Genomic DNA, 8,314 nt, shown 5'->3' with positions numbered 1-8,314 from the left:
ATGGCCGAAATGGCACTTCCTATATATAATTCTTTACCTCCGGACCATTCCGGAACTCCTCGTGACGTCCGGGATCTCATCCGGGACTCCGAACAACATTCGGGTTACCGCATACTAATATCTCTACAACCCTAGCGTCACCGAACCTTAAGTGTGTAGACCCTACGGGTTCGGGAGACATGCAGACATGACCGAGATGTTATCCGGTCAATAACCAACAGCGGGATCTGGATACCCATGATGGCTCCCACATGTTCCACGATGATCTCATCGGATGAACCACGATGTCAAGGACTTAATCAATCCCGTATACAATTCCCTTTGTCTATCGGTATGTTACTTGCCCGAGATTCGATCGTCGGTATCCAATACCTAGTTCAATCTCGTTACCGGCAAGTCTCTTTACTCGTTCCATAACATATCATCCCGTGATCAACTCTTTGGTCACATTGCGCATATGATGATGTCCTACCGAGTGGGCCCAGAGATACCTCTCCGCTTACACGGAGTGACAAATCCCAGTCTCGATTCGTGCCAACCCAACAGACACTTTCGGAGATACCTGTAATGCACCTTTATAGCCACCCAGTTACGTTGTGACGTTTGATACACCCAAAGCATTCCTACGGTATCCGGGAGTTGCACAATCTCATGGTCTAAGGAAATGATACTTGACATTAGAAAAGCTTTAGCATACGAACTACACGATCTTTGTGCTAGGCTTAGGATTGGGTCTTGTCCATCACATGATTCTCCTAATGATGTGATCCCGTTATCAACGACATCCAATGTCCATGGTCAGGAAACCGTAACCATCTATTGATCAACGAGCTAGTCAACTAGAGGCTTACTAGGGACATGGTGTTGTCTATGTATCCACACATGTATCTGAGTTTCCTATCAATACAATTATAGCATGGATAATAAACGATTATCATGAACAAGGAAATATAATAATAACCAATTTATTATTGCCTCTAGGGCATATTTCCAATAGTCTCCCACTTGCACTAGAGTCAATAATCTAGTTCACATCGCAATGTGATTAACATTCACAGGTCACATCGCCATGTGACTAACACCCAAGAGTTTACTAGAGTCAGTAGTCTAGTTCACATCACTATGTGATTAACACTCAATGAGTTTTAGGTTTGATCATGTTGCTTGTGAGAGAGGTTATAGTCAACGGGTCTGAACCTTTCAGATCCGTGTGTGCTTTACAAATCTCTATGTCATCTCCTAGATGTAGCTACCACGTTCCATTTGGAGCTAATCCAAATAACTGTTCTCCTTGGAGCTATTATAAATTGTTGCTCCATTATATGCATCCGGTATCTCTACTCAGAGCTATCCGGATAGGTGTTAAGCTTGCATCGACGTAACCCTTTACGACGAACTCTCTTACCACCTCCATAATCGAGAAAAATTCCTTAGTCCACTAGTTACTAAGGATAACTTTGACCGCTGTACTGTGATCCATTCTTGGATCACTCTTGTACCCCTTGACTGACTCATGGCAAGGCACACTTCAGGTGCGGTACACAGCATAGCATACTGTAGAGCCTATGTCTTAAGCATAGGGGACGACCTTCGTCTTTTCTCTCTATTCTGCCGTGGTCGAGCTTTAAGTCTTAACTTCATACCTTATAACTCAGGCAAGAACTCCTTCTTTGACTGATCCATCTTGAACACCTTCAAGATCATGTCAAGGTATGTGCTCATTTGAAAGTACTATTAAGCGTTTTGATCTATCCTTATATATCTTGATGCTCAATGCTCAAGTAGCTTAATCCAGGCTTTCCATTGAAAAACACTTTCCCAATAACCCTATATGCTTTCCAGAAATTCTACATCATTTCTGATCAACAATATGTCAACAACATATACTCATCAGAAATTCTATAGTGCTCCCACTCACTTCTTTGGAAATACAAGTTTCTCATAAACTTTGTATACACCCAAAATCTTTGATCATCTCATCAAAGCATACATTCCAACTCCGAGATGCTTACTCCAGTCCTCAGAAGGACAGCTGGAGCTTTGCATACTTATTAGCATCTTTCAGGATTGACAAAACTTTCCGGTTGTATCACATACAACCTTTCCTCAAGAAAATCGTCGAGGAAACAATGTTTTGACATCCTATCTGCAAGATTTCATAAATAATGCAGTAATCGCTAATATAATTCCAACAGACTCTTAGCATCGCTACAAGTGAGAAAGTCTCATCGTAGTCAACCTTTTGAACTTGTCGGAAAACATCTTAACGACAAGTCGAGCTTTCTTAATGGTGATACTTACCATCATTGTCCGTCTTCCTTTTAAAACCCATTTGTACTCAACAGCCTTACGACCATCAAGTAGTTCTTCCAAAGTCTACACTTTGTTTTCATGTATGGATCCTCTCTCGGATTATATGGCCTCGAGCCATTTATCAGAATCCGGGCCCACCATCGCTTCTCCATAGCTCATAGGTTCATTGTTGTCTAGCAACATGACTTCCAAGACAGGGTTACGTACCACTCTGAAGTAGTACGCATCCTTGTCATCCTACGATGTTTGGTAGTGACTTGATCTGAAGTCTCATGATCAATATCATAAGCTTCCACTTCAATTGGTGTAGGTGCCACAGGAACAACTCTTTGTGCCCTGCTATACACTAGTTGAAGTGACGGTTCAATAACCTCATCAAGCCTCCACCATCCTCCCACTCAATTCTTTCGAGAGAAACTATTCCTCGAGAAAGGACCCGATTCTTGAAACAATCCCTTATTGCTTTCGGATCTGAGACAGGAGGTATACCCAACTGTTTTGGGTGTCCTATGAAGATGCATTTATCCGCTTTGGGTTCGAGCTTATCAGCCTGAAACTTTTTCACATAAGCGTCGCAGCCCCAAACTTTTAAGAAATGACAGCTTAGGTTTCTCTAAACCATATTTCATACGGTGTCACCTCATCGGAATTACGTAGTGCCCCTTTTAAAGTGAATGTGGTTGTCTCTAATGCCTAACCCATAAACTATCGTGGTAATTCGATAAGAGACATCATGGTATGCATCATATCCAATAAGGTGCAGTTATGATGTTCGGACACACCATCACACTATGGTGTTCCAGGCTGTATTAGTTGTGAAACAATTTCCACAATGTCTTAATTCTGTGCCAAACTCGTAATTCAGATATTCATCTCTATGATCATATCATAGATCTTTTATCCTCTTGTCACGACGATCTTTCAACTTCACACTGAAATTACTTGAACCTTTCAATAATTCAGACTCGTGATTCATCAAGTAAATATACTCAACATCTACTCAAATCATCTGTGAAGAAAGAACATAACGATATCCACTACATGCCTCAGCACTCATTGGACTGCACACATCAAAATGTATTACTTCCAACAGGTTGCTTTCTAGTTCCATTTTACTGAAACCGAGGCTTTCAGTCATCTTGCCCATGTGGTATGATTTGCATGTCTCAAGTGATTCAAAATCAAGCGAGTACAAAACGGTCCATTTGCATGGAGTTTCTTCATGCATATATACCAATAGACATGGTTTGCATGTCCCAAACTTTTCAAAAATGAGTGAGTCCAAAGATCCATCAACATGGAGCTTCCTCATGCGTTTTATACCGATATGACTTACGTGGCAGTGCCACAAGTAGGTGGTACTATCATTACTATCTTATATCTTTTGGCATGAACATGTGTATCACTACGATCGAGATTCAATAAACCATTCATTTTAGGTGTAAGACCATTGAAGGTATTATTCAAATAAACAGAGTAACCATTATTCTCCTTAAATGAACAACCGTATTGCGACAGACATAATTCAATCATGTCTATGCTCAACGCAAACACCAATCTCGATGGTAGAGGGAGCGTGCGATGCTTGATCATATCAACATTGGAAACACTTCCAACACATATCGTCAGCTCACCTTTAGCTAGTCTCCGTTTTTATTCCGTAGCTTTTGTTTCGAGTTACTAACTCTTAGCAACCGAACCGGTATCTAATACCCTGGTGCTACTAGGAGTACTAGTAAAGTACACATCAACACAATGTATATCCAATATACTTCTATCAACCTTGCCAGCCTTCTAATCTACCAAGTATCTAGGGTAATTCTGCTCCAGTGGCTGTTCCCCTTATTTACAGAAGCACTTAGTCTCGGGTTTGGGTTCAACCTTGGGTTTCTTCACTAGAGCAGCAGCTGAATTGCCGTTTCATGAAGTATCCCTTCTTGCCCTTTGCCTTCTTGAAACTAGTGGTTTCACCAACCATCAACAATTGATGCTCCTTCTTGATTTCTACTTTCGCGGTGTCAAACACTGCGAACATCTCAAGGATCATCATATATGTCCCTGATATATCATAGTTCATCACGAAGCTCAAGCAGCTTGGTGGTAATGACTTCGGAGAAACATCACTATCTTATCTGGAAGATCAACTCCCACTTGATTCAAATGATTGTTGTACTCAGACAATCCGAGCACAAGCTCAACAATTGAGCTTTTCTCCTTAGTTTGCAGGTTAAGAAAATCGTCGGAGGTCTTATACCTCTTGACGTGGGCACGAGCCTGAAATTCCAATTTCATCCTTCAAAACATCTCATATGTTTCGTGACGTTTCAAAACCGTCTTTGGTGCCTCAACTCTAAACCGTTTAACTGAACTATCATGTAGTTATCAAAACGTGTATGTCAGATGTTCGCAACATCCACAGACAACGTTCGAGGTTCAGCACACTGAGCGGTGCATTAAGGACATAAGCCTTCTAAGAAGCAATGAGGACAATCCTCAGTCTACGGACCTAGTCCGCATAATTGCTACTATCAACTTTCAACTAATTTTTCTCTAGGAACATAACTAAACAGTAGAACTAAAGCGTGAGATACGACATAATTTGCAAAATCCTTTTGACTATGTTCAGGATAATTAAGTTCATCTTATGAACTCCCACTTAGATACACATCCCTCTAGTCATCTAAGTGATTACATGATCCGAGTGAACTAGGCCGTGTCCGATCATCACGTGAGACGGACTAGTCAACGTCGATGAACATCTTCATGTTGATCGTATCTTCTATACGACTCATGCTCGACCTTTCGGTCTCTGTGTTCCGAGGCCATGTCTATGCACATGCTAGGCTCGTCAAGTTAACCCTAAGTGTTTTTGCTGTGTAAATCTGTCTTACACCCGTTGTATGTGAACGTAAGGATCTATCACACCCGATCATCACGTGGTGCTTCGAAACGACGAACTGTAGCAACGGTGCACAGTTAGGGGAGAACACTTCTTGAAATTTTAATGAGGGATCATCTTATTTACTACCGTCGTTCTAAGCAAATAAGATGTATAAACATGATAAACATCATATGCAATCAAATAATAGTGACATGATATGGCCAATATCATATAGCTCCTTTGATCTCCATCTTGGGGCTCCATGATCATCTTGTCACCCGCATGACACCATGATCTCCATCATCGTGTCTTCTTGAAGTTGTCTCGTCATCGACATGCAAGTCGTGATTCCCTTGACAAGAACATGATCAATCTCATACATCACATATATCATTCATCACATCCTTTTGGCCATATCACATCACATAGCATACCCTGCAAAAACAAGTTAGACGTCCTCTAATTGTTGTTTGCATGTTTTACGTGGCTGCTATGGGTTTCTAGCAAGAACGGTTCTTACCTACGCAAAGACCACAACGTGATATGCCAATTGCTATTTACCCTTCATAAGGACCCTGTTCATCGAATCCGATCCGACTAAAGTAGGAGAGACAGTCACCCGCTAGCCACCTTATGCATCTAGTGCATGTTAGTCGGTGGAACCAGTCTCACGTAAGAGTACGTGTAAGGTTGGTCCGGGCCGCTTCATCCCACAATACCGTCGAATCAAGATAAGACTAGTAACGGCAAGCATATTGAACAAAATCAACGCCCACAACTACTTTGTGTTCTACTCGTGCATAGAATCTACGCAATAGACCTAGCTCATGATGCCACTGTTGGGGAACGTAGCAGATGTTGGGGAACGTAGCAGAAATTCAAAATTTTCCTACGTATCACCAAGATCTATCTATGGAGAGACTAGCAACGAGGGGAAGGAGAGTGCATCTACATACCCTTGTAGATCGCTAAGCGGAAGCGTTCAAGTGAACGGGGTTGATGGAGTCGTACTCGTCGTGATTCAAATCACCGATGATCCTAGCGCCGAACGGACGGCACCTCCGCGTTCAACACACGTACGGAACGGAGACGTCTCCCATGCCTTGATCCAGCAAGGAGGAGGGAGAGGTTGATGGAGATCCAGCAGCACGACGGCGTGGTGGAAGTAGCGGGATTCCAACAGGGCTTCGCTAAGCGCTGCGGGAGGAGGAAGATGTGTCACGGGAGGGAGAGGGAGGCGCCAGGCCTTAGATTGGTTTGCTCCTCCTTTTTCCCCACTATATATAGGGCCAAGGGAGAGGGGGAGGCGCAGCCCTTGCCCCTTCCTCCAAGGAAGGGTGCGGCCAAGGGTGGGGAGGAGTCCATCCTCCCCAAGGCACCTCGGAGGTGCCTTCCCCTTGTAGGACTCTCCCCTTTTTTCTCTCTTGGCGCATGGGCCTCTTGGGGCTGGTGCCCTTGGCCCATATAGGCCAAGGCACACCCCCTACAGCCCATGTGGCCCCCCGGGGCAGGTGGCCCCACCCGGTGGACCCCCGGGACCCTTCCGGTGGTCCCGGTACAATACCGATGACCCCGAAACTTGTCCCGATGGCCGAAAACAGGACTTCCTATATATAATTCTTTACCTCCGGACCATTCCGGAACTCCTCGTGACGTCCGGGATCTCATCCGGGACTCCGAACAACATTCGGGTTACCGCATACTAATATCTCTACAACCCTAGCGTCACCGAACCTTAAGTGTGTAGACCCTACGGGTTCGGGAGACATGCAGACATGACCGAGACGTTCTCCGGTCAATAACCAACAGCGGGATCTGGATACCCATGATGGCTCCCACATGTTCCACGATGATCTCATCGGATGAACCACGATGTCAAGGACTTAATCAATCCCGTATACAATTCCCTTTGTCTAGCGGTATGTACTTGCCCGAGATTCGATCGTCGGTATCCATACCTTGTTCAATCTCGTTACCGGCAAGTCTCTTTACTCGTTCCGTAACACATCATCCCGTGATCAACTCTTTGGTCACATTGCGCATATGATGATGTCCTACCGAGTGGGCCCAGAGATACCTCTCCGCTTACACGGAGTGACAAATCCCAGTCTCGATTCGTGCCAACCCAACAGACACTTTCGGAGATACCTGTAATGCACCTTTATAGCCACCCAGTTACGTTGTGACGTTTGATACACCCAAAGCATTCCTACGGTATCCGGGAGTTGCACAATCTCATGGTCTAAGGAAATGATACTTGACATTAGAAAAGCTTTAGCATACGAACTACACGATCTTTGTGCTAGGCTTAGGATTGGGTCTTGTCCATCACATGATTCTCCTAATGATGTGATCCCGTTATCAACAACGACATCCAATGTCCATGGTCAGGAAACCGTAACCATCTATTGATCAACGAGCTAGTCAACTAGAGGCTTACTAGGGACATGGTGTTGTCTATGTATCCACACATGTATCTGAGTTTCCTATCAATACAATTATAGCATTGATAATAAACGATTATCATGAACAAGGAAATATAATAATAACCAATTTATTATTGCCTCTAGGGCATATTTCCAACATGTGTGAGTTTACAAAAAATGCGAACCCTTGTGGCTGTGGAGGGGGGTGGCTTATATAGAGTGCGCCAGGACCCCAACCAGCCCACGTTACAAAGGGTTTAAGGTACATTAAAGGGGAGATATTACTGGTAACGCTAGTAAATAAAGAGACATAATAATCATTAAAGCTATGAGGTGATGTCCGACCGTTGCAGTTCAGAGCAACCTTAGACCTTCTGGTGGTCGAGTGAGTCTCCGCGGTTGAGTGACTTCAAGTCTTCCGAGTGGAAGTCCTCATGGTCGAGTGGATGACGACTCTTCTTCGAATGCTTCTGGTTTGAGGGTGACGTCCTAGGGGAGGGTGTCTAGGTCAGGCCTACGACCCTACCCTAGGTACCTATCTTCATCAGCGACAGTTCTTCATGCCGAGACACCACATGATGATCCGGTGTGATAAGCTCTACGTTCACATACAACGGGTGCAAGCTAGTTTTGCACATGCAGAATACTCAGGTTAAACTTGATGATCCTAACATATGCAGATATGGCCTCGGAA

Source organism: Triticum urartu, chromosome 1 (genome assembly GCF_003073215.2).
Source record: "Triticum urartu cultivar G1812 chromosome 1, Tu2.1, whole genome shotgun sequence".
NCBI lineage: Eukaryota > Viridiplantae > Streptophyta > Magnoliopsida > Poales > Poaceae > Triticum > Triticum urartu.
Note: the sequence above shows the minus strand (reverse complement) of the source record.